Raw genomic sequence first — 13,439 nt, 5'->3', positions numbered from 1 at the left:
TAAAATAAAAAGATTATGTCTAACTGTGTCACCGCAAAACCCCTAACCTGATCCGAGGCAAGAGAGGTGAAAATGGATTATTCCAAGCCCCGTTGAAAAGGACCCAGGGTTATTTAAAGGCATTAGCCTGCCAGAAGAGAAAACACACACACATAGAAAAACATCTGTTTAACCTATCTATGTGTGACATATCTGTGGAAAAACACAAGGTAAAAACAAAAGGAGGCATCTTGTTATGGCTTTGAATCCAATGTTACTCAATGCACACACATGTCCTCTGTATCTCTCTTTTTCTCACTGTCACACATACAGTACACTTACACGCTCTATATCTCACACAGGCATACACCCTCTCCAAACTTACTCAATCACACTCCTGTTATATGTGTCTCTCACGGACGCGCACACACACACACACGTACACCTATTCCTACACACAAACCAAAACTGAAGGCGGCAGGCCGTGCCCTCTGCAGCAGTGGGGTGTCCGTGGGCTCTAGAGAGGCAGTAAATAGGAGCTCAGGAAGAGCAGTATGACACTAATAAGCCTCCGTGCTGCATTTCCCACATTTCCCACCGAACCGCTCCGACTCAGCTTCGGCTGCCTCGCCTCTCACTGAGAAGGGGAACGAGGAAGGGAGTGGAGAGGAGGGGCATGACCAACAACAGACGGATCGCACGACCAACCCATGCCATGTGACCGCGACAAGGAGCTGGTATTGCCGGAATGCAACAGGTGTGACACCAAAAGAGGCTACAGTGAAGTAGAGGTAGAGGGAGAGGTTGATACAAAGAGTGTTAGAGAGAAAGAGAGAACTAGTAAGAGAGAGGTAGACATGAAGAGAGAAAGGAGTGGTAGGCCAACTCAGTCTCGATTGTGTGATCTCGGTCTTGAGACAACATAAATGCAATCTGGGTCTGGGCCTTGGATTTTGGCATCAAATATCTTGGTCTGGGTCTTGTTTTCCAATAATACCCAGTTTCTTGGTAGGTCTGGGTCTTGAGGGCTCCGGCCTTTCCTTCATCTCCTTCATGGCGTAGAGTGATCAGAGAGAACATTAGTGCCCTATCCAGTAAACCCAACGCTGTCGGGCAGCCCTCATCGCATAACAAGCCATGGCCTCATCGGCATTGAGTCTCTCTGGTCTCTGGCCTCTCTAGCTTCCACTCAGGCCCTATTAGTGTTCACCTCTCTGGCCTGAAGCCCTTATTTCCTCCTGACGGTTGTTTCTGCTGCTGCAAGCTCAACCATCACTCCACATTGATCGGCCCTTCATCCCCAAAGTCCCTTCTGTATACCTGGCTAACGCTGCCTCGCGCCCTCTTCATCCAGATTGAGAGGGGCGAAGGGAGAAATCAATAGCGGGGCCAAGTGGGTGGGGTCAGGGGTCGACGAGGTCCTTGACAAGTGTGTCGGGGGAGATGTGTGTGTGTGTGTGTGTGTGTGTGTGTGTGTGTGTGTGTGTGTGTGTGTGTGTGTGTGTGTGTGTGTGTGTGTGTGTGTGTGTGTGTGTGTGTGTGTGTGTGTGTGTGTGTGTGTGTGTGTGTGTGTGTGTGTGTGTGTCAGAGGGAAAGGGATTGACCAAGGCTCTTGGGCAAGCGACAGTCTTGTCAAGGGAAAACCGCTATGACCATTGATCGGGCTAAGGATGTGTGGGTGTGTATGTTGTAGGGGCTATCTGGTGAGGAATGAGTACGTGTTAGAATGTGAGGTAACACTTTATTTGGATAGTCCACCCGTTGCCTTTTTGTGTGATTGTCCTTGTCTGTCAGCGTACCAGTGTTTTGTAACTTGTCATGTTTTGTGTTTATTTTTGTGGACCCCTTTGCAAAAGCTAATGGGGATCCAGATAAGCAAATAAAAACAACTACAAACACACATCTGTAGATGCTCTACAGACTATCGGTAACATTTCAACGAACTATCTACTAACCCTAGCTCTAACCCTTAAAGTGGAACTGACAGCGTTTGAACTATTTTGCAGGTATGAAACAAACAAACAATCCTAATATCAGTAACAAAATATCAAATTCCCAGTTTATAGGTTTTAAAAATAGGTTCTATTTGACTCAACGTTCAGTGACGTACACTAAGGCATTGTTGGCAGAGTAGGTGGATGCAGTTCAATGCATGATTCATATAATTCACCAATACATATCTTGGTAGGCCCAAAAAACATCGCTATCAGGTTGTAAATCACAATTTGGGACACACTGTTTCAGATTCCACGGACGAATGTACAGTGGGGCAAAAAAGTATTTAGTCAGCCACCAATTGTGCAAGTTCTCCCACTTAAAAAGATGAGAGAGGCCTGTCATTTTCATCATAGGTACACTTCAACTATGACAGACAAAATGAGAAAAAAAATTCCAGAAAATCACATTGTAGGATTTTTTATGAACTTATTTGCAAATTATGGTGGAAAATAAGTATTTGGTCAATAACAAAAGTTTATCTCAATACTTTGTTATATACCCTTTGTTGGCAATGACAGAGGTCAAACGTTTTCTGTAAGTCTTCACAAGGTTTTCACACACTGTTGCTGGTATTTTGGCCCATTCCTCCATGCAGATCTCCTCTAGAGCAGTGATGTTTTGGGGCTGTTGCTGGGCACACGGACTTTCAACTCCCTCCAAAGATTTTCTATGGGGTTGAGATCTGGAGACTGGCTAGGCCACTCCAGGACCTTGAAATGCTTCTTACGAAGCCACTCCTTCGTTGCCCGGGCGGTGTGTTTGGGATCATTGTCATGCTGAAAGACCCAGCCACGTTTCATCTTCAATGCCCTTGCTGATGGAAGGAGGTTTTCACTCAAAATCTCACGATACATGGCCCCATTCATTCTTTCCTTTACACGGATCAGTCGTCCTGGTCCCTTTGCAGAAAAACAGCCCCAAAGCATGATGTTTCCACCCCCGTGCTTCACAGTAGGTATGGTGTTCTTTGGATGCAACTCAGCATTCTTTGTCCTCCAAACACGACGAGTTGAGTTTTTACCAAAAAGTTATATTTTGGTTTCATCTGACCATATGACATTCTCCCAATCTATCTTGTTCTGGATCATCCAAATGCTCTCTAGCAAACTTCAGACGGGCCTGGACATGTACTGGCTTAAGCAGGGGGACACGTCTGGCACTGCAGGATTTGAGTCCCTGGCGGCGTAGTGTGTTACTGATGGTAGGCTTTGTTACTTTGGTCCCAGCTCTCTGCAGGTCATTCACTAGGTCCCCCCGTGTGGTTCTGCGATTTTTGCTCACCATTCTTGTGATCATTTTGACCCCACGGGATGAGATCTTGTGTGGAGCCCCAGATCGAGGGAGATTATCAGTGGTCTTGTATGTCTTCCATTTCCTAATAATTGCTCCCAAAGTTGATTTCTTCAAACCAAGCTGCTTACCTATTGCAGATTCAGTCTTCCCAGCCTGGTGCAGGTCTACAATTTTGTTTCTGGTGTCCTTTGACAGCTCTTTGGTCTTGGCCATAGTGGAGTTTGGAGTGTGACTGTTTGAGGTTGTGGACAGGTGTCTTTTATACTGATAACAAGTTCAAACAGGTGCCATTAATACAGGTAACGAGTGGAGGACAGAGGAGCCTCTTAAAGAAGAAGTTACAGGTCTGTGAGAGCCAGAAATCTTGCTTGTTTGTAGGTGACCAAATACTTATTTTCCACCATAATTTGTAAATAAATTCATTAAAAATCCTACAATGTGATTTTCTGGATTTCTTTTTCTCATTTTGTCTGTCATAGTTGAAGTGTACCTATGATGAAAATTACAGGCCTCTCTCATCTTTTTAAGTGGGAGAACTTGCACAATTGGTGGCTGACTAAATACTTTTTTGCCCCACTGTAACTAAGGGTGGGAATGTCAATACAGTCATACTAGCAAGGGCAATGATAATAAGTCCGTCATAACGTGGCTAATAGGGTAGCGTATCTATATGTAGCAAGCTAAAAACACAGACCCTAACGTTAGCTAGCAAGCTGCTCAGAGGATGTCGTGTAATGTCATTGGAGAAGTGGTGAGTGACTTACTTTGTCGCCTCATACCGTTTTTCGGTGGCTATACACAGCCAGAGATGCAGGTGTCATTTGGTTAGCTAGCAAGAACATGAACGACTGTTATCTACTTAGCATATCTATTGCGTTCACTCTGGCTATCTACTCCTATTTCAGAGCACTCCAGTCTGAGTGTGCCAGAGTGCAGAATAACTGATGAATTTAAAAACATGCAACACCGGCTGAATATGACTGGTGTCAGTAAACATAATTGTTTTAATATAGTTAGTCACAAATGCTATAGTTAACATGTAAACAGCCTAGTTAACCAGCTCTGCTAGAGGGAGTAAAATGGTCAGAGTGAGGTGTTCTCTCATTTATGTCTGGAAGTAGCTAGCAAGCAAGCTAGCCAACTTTAGCCAGTTAGCTTGGGTTCTTGTTTGCAGGCAAGCTGCAGAAGGATTAGTAGGCTACAATTCCCCATCGTTTATCAGTGCAATTTTGACTGCCAACTAGCTGAAACAGTTTGAGAGGGTTTATCTAATGTTCCTTCGTTAGCTCATCTTGCTCTGGATAGCATTAGTTGTTGATCTGGTTGTTGTTGATTCCTATTGATCAAACATGGTTGTTTGATCAATAGGAATGTAAAGTTCCCAAATGTAAGAGGACTCCTGTGGTATTGACATAATTGCAGAAATCAATTCAGGTGTATTTTGTGGTTTTGGCAAATGCGTTCTAATGATCTAAAGTTGTGCTGTTCCTACTGCCTGTAACACACAGTTCAGTTCAAAGTGAATGACGGCAGGCCTGTGTGGCAAATGGCTTGTTTGCGTAAAGGCCTACTGTAGATCTGATTGGCTATTGTGCACCGGTCTGCGTAGACTCCGGTCCTGGAGGAGACAGATGTTTTTATTAGGTTTTATTTACTATTAATTGTCCAAACGCACGGCCGCTTTCCCACTCCATATTGCTATATAGTTTTCACAAATGCCTTAGTATACGTAACTCCTAATCATTCTAAGAATTTATGAAAACGTGAAAATGACCATATCTAAGTGCTCGCTTGTCAGATATTTTTTTTTAAGTGTCATATTCTTCCTAGGGTGGAAATAAACAGATTTTAAAACGATTTAATGTTGCTAAAATGCTGTCAGTTCCACTATAACCATTATCCTAACCCAAAACTTAACCCTTATCCTCACCCTAACTTAACCCTTATTCTAAATATAACCCTAACCCACTATATTCGTCATGCCCTTGATTTCCACTATATTCGTCATGCCCTTGATTTCCACTATATTCATCATGCCCTTGATTTCCACTATATTCATCATGCCCTTGATTTCCACTATATTCATCATGCCCTTGATTTCCACTATATTCCTCATGCCCTTGATTTCCACTATATTCCTCATGCCCTTGATTTCCACTATATTCATCATGCCCTTGATTTCCACTATATTCATCATGCCCTTGATTTCCACTATATTCCTCATGCCCTTGATTTCCACTATATTCGTCATGCCCTTGATTTCCACTATATTCATCATGCCCTTGATTTCCACTATATTCCTCATGCCCTTAATTTCCACTATATTCATCATGCCCTTGATTTCCACTATATTCGTCATGCCCTTGATTTCCACTATATTCGTCATGCCTTTGATTTCCACTACGAAATCAGGAAGATAAAAATGGTAGTATACCATCAAAAAACAATACACGTAGTTAATCTGCCCATCCATGCATCCATCCAGTTCTCTCTGTAGTGGTGTGAATATGCTCTGCGATAGCTCGTCTGAGATTGCGTCAATTAGCGCTTAGCTTAGCGATCTCCCGCTGCTGCTCAATTTGGCCGCTCTTTTCCGACTGTTTAACTCCAAATCAGTAATCGTTCTCTGTAATATCCCCAGTCTCGCTTAATCACCATGCTTTTCTATCCAGGAATCAGCTTGTTTTCCTCTCGGAGGACTGTTATGCTGTGTGTGTGTGTGTGTGTGTGTGTGTGTGTGTGTGTGTGTGTGTGTGTGTGTGTGTGTGTGTGTGTGTGTGTGTGTGTGTGTGTGTGTGTGTGTGTGTGTGTGTGTGTGTGTGTGTGTGTGTGTGTGTGTGTGTGTGTGTGTGTGTGTGTGTGTGTGTGTGTATAAGGGAGAGTTTTAATGGCCACAGCTAAATGACTGACATCTTCATGATGCGGGTAATTATCACTGATGTACTCCGAGAGAGAGAGAGAGAGAGAGAGAGAGAGAGAGAGAGAGAGAGAGAGAGAGAGAGAGAGAGAGAGAGGGTGATGGACTGGGAATAGGGGAAGCCTCCCCTATTCTGCCCTACACGTGTATCTCACTCATGAACGAACACGCAGACACAGGAGAGTGAAATTGAGAGAGAATTCCACCTACTAGGAATATGAATGTGGGAAACAAAAACATATTTACAAACAGTGGCTTCATGATAGTCAATAAATCATTCCATAATTCTTCATCATTAGGCAAAAAAAATGGTCTTGCCAATATTTTATTTTCATGTTTATTTAAATGTTTAAAGCAGGTGTGTGCATGTGCATACGTGTGTACGTGTGCACTGCATAGGTGGTGCATGCACTACGGTAACAATGGAAGGGAGTGGTGCTGGGGAGAAATCCATTTGCAATTTAAATGGAAATGTAATGACCCCATGGAGGCAGTGAATAAGCCTGGTAATCAATTGATCATGTCAAGGACAAATAGGTAAACAAACATGCCCATTAGCTCTGCACCTCCTCCTCCTTCCCCGATCTCTGGCGCTGGAGGATCACAAACAAGGGGGGTAATTGTAACAAGGCCCTGCCTCACTTCTAGTGGCTGAAAAAACACACACACACAGTCTCTCCCCACTCCCCACTGAGACGGACCTGCCCACCTCTTTATGCAGGCAGTTGGGCCCAGCAAGACTCCTTTGAGAGGCGGTAGAGAGGGATGGCAGAGGTGGGAGTGAGGGGGCCTCAGAGACACTAGAGAACAAGTGAGGAAGGTCCCAGAGCACAGCCGAGTGGAACCAGACCTGCTGCCTGGCCTCACCCAATCTGCCCCCCGAAACAGAGGCATCTGGGAGAGAATGAGGTGTGTGTGTGTGTGTGTCTTGGAGTGCCAGGGAACCCATGGGTATTGTTAACTGGTATAGAGGATGGGGTTGGTGCTCAGTAATTGTGGGCAACTGCCATGACGACATATGTCTTTCAGTTTGTTAAAAAGATGGACTCTGGGATTTATTGTGACAATTAATTATTGGACTAAATGTAAAAGTTACGCCCAATTCACATGTCTCACAAATTAACAGTTTTAAAAGGACAAGACAGCACTTGGATCTATTTAAATATTTCATTAGCACTCCAGAACAAACTTCCCTCCAGTCCTCCTCACCTGTCTTAAACAATGAAGCCCAGATTTAGCGCAAATCAAAATATCAAATTTAACACCATTGAAATACACAATTAACTATGAAATTAGTAGTTTAATACACATATTGTCTCCTATTAGTCACAGTTCCTAAGTTCTATTGTCCTCTATATTTCCAGGTTCAGTAAAAACTCTTGGGCCGCTCAATATCTTAATTTCCCCTAATTGGGAAACAGATAAAGACTTTCTCTGACTTGATAGGGTTTTTAAACATCTTGATTACCACAAAATGGCCAAAGTCTGCATCAATAGCTCTAGGACAGGGATGTGCAACTTTAATCGGGGTCGGGGCCACAAAAAAATCTGAACTCACCATGAGGGGCCGCAGTTCTAGGGTAAATGTTGTGCAATTCTACACATTTTACAATGGGGTGCAGAGACAATGTTGCAGTTTTAAAGCAAGTTTGCTGCAATGCTACACATTTTACCAAGGGGTAGAGAGAAGGAATTGTATAACAATTCCCGTGGTCCCGTGTGGCTCAGTTGGTAGAGCATGGCGCTTGCAACGCCAGGGTTGTGGGTTCATTCCCCACGGGGGGACCAGGATGAATATGTATGAACTTTCCAATTTGTAAGTCGCTCTGGATAAGAGCGTCAGCTAAATGACTTAAATGTAAATGTAAATAACAAATTTCATGCAATTCATGCACTACTGCTAAACAAACAATCAATGGATGCAATTGGACTCAACAGATAAGTCAAGGTTCTGAGGAACTTTCAACCTGTAGCTTTGAGAGTCGGCCCACCGAGTTACTTATTTTGGGTTCTTGTGCTAAATCTCACTACCTCCAGGTAGCCTTTTTCAGGTACCTGCTCAGCGAATAATGTACTACATAATGTACTTTTACAAAGAGCCCACTTCTGAATAGTACCTCAGCCTTTGAGGGCAAGGACATATGGAACAGCATTTGAGAATTATAATAACTTGGATATTGACCTATTTTGGTTGCATGCCAAGTTCTAAAGGCTAACTATTCTGCTACCACTACACAAGTTCCTTTGGAATGGTGCTAAAACCTACAGAGCTAGTCTCTGAAGCTCACCTTTACAGTGTCTAACCTGACGACTGCCATAACACACCTGTAACACTGCTACGACACCCTATGACATGGCGGCATATGGCGCAGCTACAACATGTCTAAACCACAGTGAATGAAACAAGTAACAAAAGCTACACTCCAGAAAATTACGAGACAGTAGGTTAATACAGGATGAGTTATTTTTTTTACCCGATACAAAGCAAAAAAGCTTTTTTAAAGGGCCATTTGTAAAACAAGGAGTTTAAACCCAGATTATAGGACCACAATAACACAATCCCTTATGTTCAGTCCCGTAATACGCTGTGAAGAAGCAGATTTATACTTATTATGGCGATGCAGACCATCAGGCAGCCTCACTGGGAAACATTTGCTCCCAAAATAGGTATAATCCCTATGTGGGAAGACGCTGTACCTTGATGATCCAAAATGTCTGAAGTATTAACACTTACCACCAAGAGAAAAAGTCATTCAATCCAGTTGGACTCAGATAATCCAAATTTGTGAAAGTATTAGCACTTACCACCAAGGGCGAAAAGTTGTTAAATCCACCAGTCTATCTGTGTTTGGGTGGTTCATGATGCTATTTTGACACTCCTCAACATCCCCCTCAACATTGGATTGCATTGGATTGGCTTAATTGACTCTAATGGATAAATCGTCCTCGCTACTCACTTCATTAGCTTAGCATTAGCTCTGTTAAAGTGGGAAGAAAGCCAAAAGAAGATGGTAATTGTCTGAGTGTTAATGACCGCATCACACATGGCAACCGTCCAAATGTAACTCTTCTATAAGCGTACAATGCTGCTAAGAACGGCAGCAAATCTCCCAGAGTCAAGTGTATTTTTACCTTGCAAGCTCTCCTCAGATGTATTCCTCAAGATCCTTTCAAACCTGACAGTTCGGCCAAATCAACTGCATGTGAGGTTATAACCAAATGGAGGCACCATGACTACCGGTATTTAGCTCATAACCAGAGTGATTAGTAGTGTGAACAACAGGTGGGCTGAACAGTTTGAGCACAGGAGACCCAGACAAAACACCTAAGTGGATGTTTTGTCTGTGTGAGAAACTAGTCAAAACAATACCCACATCGCCAAATAAAAAAGTTTAATCAAGTACAATACAAGACACAGCAATGGTCAATTCCGCACTACCACTAGTATTGTATATTTTCCTGGTGACTTCTTGCTAGATTTCCTTTGCTAAATAGTTTTTTAACCTCAAGGGATCTAACTTCCCTGGCTAAATAAGGGTTTAAAAACATATCCTAAATTCTCAGAGCATAATTATCAGTCCCTGACCTAAATTGCCTCACTATCTCGTGCAGCAGGTAATACCAACTAGGCTACACCCTATCCTCAACAGCCCTCACTAAACCCCTCACCACACGAGTTTCCATTCTCTAACCCAGATTACGGGGTTGATATTCCAAAGAGGAGCAGATACAAAGGGATTTGGGAAAGTAAAGACAGATGTTTTAGGCGATCGACAGGGAGGGATTTTGCATCAGGGGAGCAGAGGGCTTTGCTGGGAATTGTCATCGCCAGGCAGATTGGCCCCTACTGAACCCATCCCGTTAATTGGGGGAGGAATTTGGGCAAATGAAGGGCACAGCCCGATCTGGCTATCCATATTAGCAGAGTGGGGAAGAGGGCAGACCTAGCATTAATTCCATATATAGGGTGGATATATGGTAGATCAGGGAGCTCATGAGGTAAATTCCTCCACTGTATGTTATTGGGCTAAAGGTATGTAATAGGACGTGGTCTAATTAGGCCGCCATATGGATACTAAAACCTCTTGCCTAATATCTACTGAGATGTAATAATCGGCTCAAATTTCTGCACTGGTCAGATCACACAGTTTTGATAAAAATCCAATAACATAAACCCTCAGTACTGCAGGTGGGTGCTCAAAATGGCTACATTTCACTGCACTGAATGCCACAAATCAATAGGTCATCTCTCTGGGGATGCTGGTGTCCCCACCCTGTGGCCCACCACCACCACTTCTCCTCCCTGCTGGCCTTTCCGTCATAAGCTGCTGATTCAGTACTAATCACCCAGTCAGTAATGAGGTTGAGCCCTGAGCTCTCCAATCATTCCCCTTAATGAGCCCTCTCATCCTACAGGACTAACTGGGAGTATAAAGGCTACAGCAGCTGAAAGGACCGAACAAGCCATTGTTATACACTGACAGGATATGCTGACATTTCCAACACTTTTGGTGACGCTGAGGTGAATACTTTGAATACTTGTAGGCATGCCATTTTTTTGCTGTGACAGTGCACGGGAACCCATTTAATTCAAACGCATAACACCTCACACACTTTGTGTCAGAAATAATGTGGACTCAAAATGACATACCCAGGCTGTGAGTACATACTGGACACATCGTTCTTAACCCTATAGGAGCACTAGGTTGAAGCATGTAGATACGAACCGCAATATAAAACTGCCCCCCTGAATGACTGCACGTGAAGTTGATCATTTTAGAGCAGATTCTCATCTCACTGCCTATAGAAACTGATTCAGCAACATGCAACCATCTCTCAGGAGAAATGCAAACTGTAAACTACAAAAAGCATGCAAGCTCAATGCTTTTTTAGTGGTTACCAGGGGCAATCTTATAACTGATGACAAAAGCTTGTCAGTAATGGTTAGTTTCTCCAGGAAATTCACTCCTTTGGGTCTGAGCTCCCAGTTCAACCCAAGAGTGTGTGAGATTTTTTTTTATACCCCTCTCAGTTTTTTTCCCCCCTTTCTTTTTTATTTTTCGAAGCGAAGGTGGATTAAGGCAGAGGGGCCTTTGTTTAGATAAAGCGAGGGATTAGGGAGAGATTTGCCCCCATAAAGTTGTGGGCTTGATGGGCCTTTTATCCCTCCATGTCGCTAAAGCTGTGTTGCCTCTGGATTAGGACTATACAATGGGGCCCCTTGTGCTGAGGGATCCGGGCCAGAGAGAGAGAGGGAGAAAGGGCGAGAAGGGAGAAAGAGAAAAAGGAGAGGATGAGGGAAATAGAAGAGGGAGAGAGATAGAGAGAGAATGGGAGCGAGAGGAGGAGAAGGGAACGAAAGAGAAAAGGGGGTGAGAGAGAGGGAGAGGAAGAAGTAGAGACGGGAGATGGAAAGAGAAAGGGGGTTAGAGTGAGAGAAAAAATATGAGAGAGTGCAAAAATTTTTTTGAAAAAGAATGGGGTAAAAGGTACAAATCGAACAAACAGAAAGGGTAGCAAAAGAGGTGAGAAGGATAGAGAGACAAGGGAGAAAAGTGGGGAGGGTGAGGAGAGAGAAGGGGATTGAGTGGAGAGAGAAAGAGGGGGAATTATACAGCTTTTAGAGAGAACTGACAGGTTGAAAACTTTTAGAGGGGGGATTTGTTGAGGAGATCCTGAGATCTTGTCACGAATAAAAGGATTTCAGGAGGATTCGGAGGCGTGGCGTTGACAATAAACCAAAAAGTGGCCCTGTCCCTTTAACGCAGGTATCTAATTTGGAAAATACGGGAGTAAAAAAAACGGGTTTAAGCTAATAACGTGTCTAAGAGATGGCTCCTGGCAAATTGCTTTGTTATTCTTGTCAAAAAAGGTCTCCTGAAAGAAGTCGATTTTAAACTACACATCAAAATGATTAATTGCCCTGGGATGAACAGATGCTGAAATACCCTTGAATGGAGCTGCGGAGGCTAAAGCTGGCTGGATTGCAGACCTAATGTATTCATGAAGTTGCAGAAACATCATTAGGACTATTAATTAGCTATTAGCGAACAGTATTCACTGGCAGTGAGACATTTTCCCCTCTTCTGTTTTTCTCCCAAATCTAAAAAGTAGTCTATTTTAATTTTTAGGTAAATAAAATTGAGGTCAGTCATCAAATAGACGAATTAAGTTCCCACGCGCCATTATCAACTTTTCTTTATAGGCTGCCATCCTAACCTAGGTTGTTTCAAAATGAACTGCTATATGCTTTCAATTGTCAAAACAAATAATATAGAGATCAATGAATAGGCCATAGGGAATTATTACTAGACGAATAGGCCTAAAGGCAAATCACATCAAAATGAGAGCTAAAATAACGCGTGACAGGCCGCCAAAAACCCAGGATAAACCTTGGAATATTTCCAGTCCCAGGACCGTGGGGTTATACATCGGAAAGGTGACGACACTTGGCAGGGCTCGAGAGGTATTCTTAATGGGAAGCTCTTGTGACACTCGGGCCTTTAAACCTTTCAGATGCGCTGGACAGTAGTCGCGCTAAACCCAGCGCAAAGCAGCTTTGGAGAAGAGGCGCTGTGAAGAACTCTTTCTCGCTTTAATTGCTTTAGAAACGGTCCTCACAAAGAGACATTGCCTAGATTTACCTCCCGTTTAAGTTCTTATTTCCATTGGTTCACAAGTTAATCCTCTTTCTTTCTCAGACCTCAAGAAGAAACCGAGTGATAGACGAAGGCGATGGAAACCGGAGAGGGACACGAGTTTGTTTGCGGGGCAGAGAAACAGTATAGCAAAACGTTTTACTGTTGAAATTACTATAGCCTACCATAAACGGAATAGTCTATGCATGGACGGTATAATATCTGCAAATGCAAACACGTTTGATAAAATAAAATACAATTACATAATCATAATAATAATCATAATAATCATAACATTATTATTGTGGTGGTTATTATTAGGCATATAATATTAATGTTATTATAACGTTGAAATGACATTCATTGAAATGACATTCATTTTAATCACGCTCATTTAACCAAGTATAGGCTACATGATTTTGTTAACGAAGTGAATAGTTCTGAAGAGGACGCAGTATACAGTCAAAATCTTGTCATAATTCAACCCAAACATAGCCTAATTTAAAGCAAAGATTAGGACCAACTTCTAAGCGTGCAACTTGTGCACATGGACCAAAAGGAGAAAAATGATTCGTATACCACCAAATTGAAATCTAGACAATATGTAGCACTAT

The sequence above is a fragment of the Salvelinus alpinus genome, chromosome 23, assembly GCF_045679555.1.
Source record: "Salvelinus alpinus chromosome 23, SLU_Salpinus.1, whole genome shotgun sequence".
NCBI lineage: Eukaryota > Metazoa > Chordata > Actinopteri > Salmoniformes > Salmonidae > Salvelinus > Salvelinus alpinus.
This window is presented reverse-complemented; position numbering follows the sequence as displayed.